At 39.0% G+C, this 3,088-nt stretch overlaps 1 protein-coding gene across 1 annotated transcript in view; it reads right to left on the bottom strand.

Moving 5' to 3' along the window:
* Window positions 1-3,088, bottom strand: part of LOC121933044 (protein ITPRID1-like) — a 50,797-nt gene that overhangs the window by 42,814 nt on the left and 4,895 nt on the right. The gene's annotated exons all lie outside the window — the stretch shown is intronic.

The raw sequence follows: 3,088 nt of genomic DNA, 5'->3' as shown, positions 1-3,088 counted from the left end.
TTTCTCCAGATTTTTTTTCTTTGTTCCTAATAATGGAAGATGTATCAATAAACAGTTGTTTGTATGCAGCTGTGAACGACAAAATGAAGGTTTCCTGTTTGTAAATCATTGCAGTGGCATCCCCACTTCTGGTGTCACCTGGTGCAGGGGGGGGCTACACACAAACCACACCAGTAAAGGGTGCATCAGTCAATGTTTCAAAGAGAGAGAGAGAGAGAGAGAGAGTTATGTCAGGGTCTTATCTCGTAAAGTCCTCTCTACAAACAGCAATCTTATCACATACAGCTGGACAGATTACATGGGGATTACTTGATGGAAGTATTCCAATTCTGAGAAAGTAGGTTTCACTGTTCCCTGATGAGAGCATCATTTCCAGGGAAATACGATGCCTGAAAAAGGTCAACATTCCCTCCTCTGTCTCATCCTTATTCCACCTGTGAAATCACAATCTCTGCAGTAAAGGGAATAAAAATAACTTCAGGTATCCATTCCACATTTGACTGTAAACATACATCATGGAACAATGACCAGAAAATGGAGGAAATAAAAGATAAATTTGGGCACATAATGCCAGCACAGAGCAAATTAAAAGCGGGCAGCATGCAAATGCCAGAATCCTACAAGAGTGACATATCTCACAGTAGGAGAAGTTTTGGTCTTCCTTATAGCCCCTTAACATTGGCCATACAGGTTAGGCCCAATGGGAATTGAGCCAAAAACAGTTGGACTGCCATAGTTTCCCCATCCCTATTATATATGCTGCCATTCTGTGCCATATTTGTCTGTGAGCGCTGAATGTTTGTAAAAGCTAGGCTAGAACCTTGTCCTTGGTATGCTTTGTATATAGAAAGAGGATTATTTATAAGGGAGCATGGGCTCTGATATGGTGCAATGGAGATATGGTGCACAGTGGGGATGCAGTCCAGATGTCCAACATCTGAGAATAATTTGGCAATACCATTGGCTATACCTGCAAGGGCTGATGGCAATTTGTTCAACAACATGTAGAGGGACACGTGTTTCCCAGCTCTGTAGAAAAAACAAGTAGTCAATCCTATGGAGGATCTAATTTGGAAAAGCAGTATATAAATAAACATTATTATTATTATCATCATCATCATCATCATCATCATCATCATCATCATCATTATATGAGCTTCAGTACCTTTTCTTTCCAAGTGGGTAACACTTTCAAGTACATTCTCATTCCTGAGTATATTTAAGGATTACAACCAATGTGCATATGGATAAAGGTGAACACAAAACAACCAACAAATTAAGGGATGTTCTAAAGATGCCATTTCTAAAGCTTTTTCTGCATGCCATCAAAACATGGAATGGATTTTTTTTTCTGTATCCATGGTAAAATTCTGCATAAGAATTTTGTGGTGTTGATAAAAAGAGAAATGTCAAGCAACCTCAACATAATGACTACTTTCACTGCTCTGAATCAGGCCAAAACTAAAAGACAATCTACTCTTCACTGATCAAGCTGAAAGACCTGGAGTTAAACAGGAAACCTAGATAACAATAGCTTCATATTTTCAATAACCAGCAGTTAAATATGGTGAAGTATTATTTTCGATGTATGTTTCCTGAAGTGAGAGAAGTCTCAAAGGATGAGAGTTTCTATTTTAATTTTGAACAATATGCCAGTGACTGAAAGAGAACTTTCTACAGCAGTTAACAACGCTAAATGCTATTTCTTAAGTGCAGGGCAGCTGCTCTCTGTGCAAGAAAATGGGGGTGGGAGTGGAATTAACTTACAAAAGACCATTCTCCTGGGCCACTTACTTCAACCTAATATAAAAGAAACCTTTAAAAATCCATTCTTCAGGCATCAGTCATATTCATGTCATGGTTAACTCCAAAGAAGCCCTAATTTAGTAAAAAGAAGCTGCAATTTAAGAAAAACAGGCTTTGATGTTCATACTGCATTATTCATAGTGAATGCATTTTAAAATGTAATTCTGCCACTGCAGTGAACGTGTTGGCAATCTGTAGGCAGATGTCAGCCATTATATGCTCAGGATGAGCTGAAACAGGGGCTGTTACTATTGTCACTTGCATCAATGGAAGTATGGCAATTAACCATGCTGAATGCAGAACTGAGTCCGGTAAACTTTCAACATTTTCACGTCACTGTTTTGAAATTATTTTTTCCAGTACATTTGATATCCAAAGCTAACATTCAGACAACTAGTTTAGACATCAAGGACAAGATCTTAAATGCATTAATTTTAGGACTGCAATTTGCTCAATGCCATTATTTCCATATTCTTTCTTGCTGCTTGAGAAAAATCCCAGTTTTCTACAATGGGAGGACAGAGGGGACTGTTTTCCCAAGAAAGTGAAAAGTGACCTTGCTCATGCTGAATTAGTCATGTAGCATTTGAAAATCTAGGATCAAAACCAAGGTACAGGTTAAGTCTCTTTGACTCCATCCTTGCCTCTGAGAGGGAGCATCTGACTCCATCCTTGCCTCTGAGAGGGAGAGAAAGGAACTGAACCCTCCCCACAAGGCATCTGACTCCATCCTTGCCTCTGAGAGGGACAGAAAGGTAGGCCTTCCCATCCGGCCTCACTAAAGGAACTGAACCCTCCCCACAAGGCATCTGACTCCATCTTGGCCTCCGTGGGGGTGAGAGGGTGGGCCTATCCTTAAAATACAGAGCCCTCAGTCTGTCCATCTGCCTTGGTCCAGGCCTCAGAGGGAGTGAAGAATGCTGGACCTTATCCTCTTCCCCTCAATCATTCCCTTCTCCTTTTGTGTTGTGTCTTCTTAGATTGTAAGCATGAAGGCAGGGAACCGTCTAATTAAATGATTTTATGTACAGTGCTGTGTAAATTTACAGCGCTTTATAAATAAAGCTTAATAATAATAATAATAATTCAAAATTCTTGGGACCAAAGGAATTTTGGATTTCCATTTTTTTTTTTCAGATTTTGGAATATTTGCATATACATAAATACAATATCATGGAGATGGGACCCACGTCTAAACATGAAATTCATTTATGTTTCATATACGTCTTATACAAATAGCCTCAAGGTAATTTTATATAAAATATTTTAAGTACAGTACATT

The sequence above is a fragment of the Sceloporus undulatus genome, chromosome 6 (genome assembly GCF_019175285.1).
Source record: "Sceloporus undulatus isolate JIND9_A2432 ecotype Alabama chromosome 6, SceUnd_v1.1, whole genome shotgun sequence".
Classification (NCBI taxonomy): domain Eukaryota; kingdom Metazoa; phylum Chordata; class Lepidosauria; order Squamata; family Phrynosomatidae; genus Sceloporus; species Sceloporus undulatus.
The sequence above is the reverse complement of the archived record's forward strand: the minus strand, read 5'-3'. Positions and strand labels throughout refer to the sequence as shown.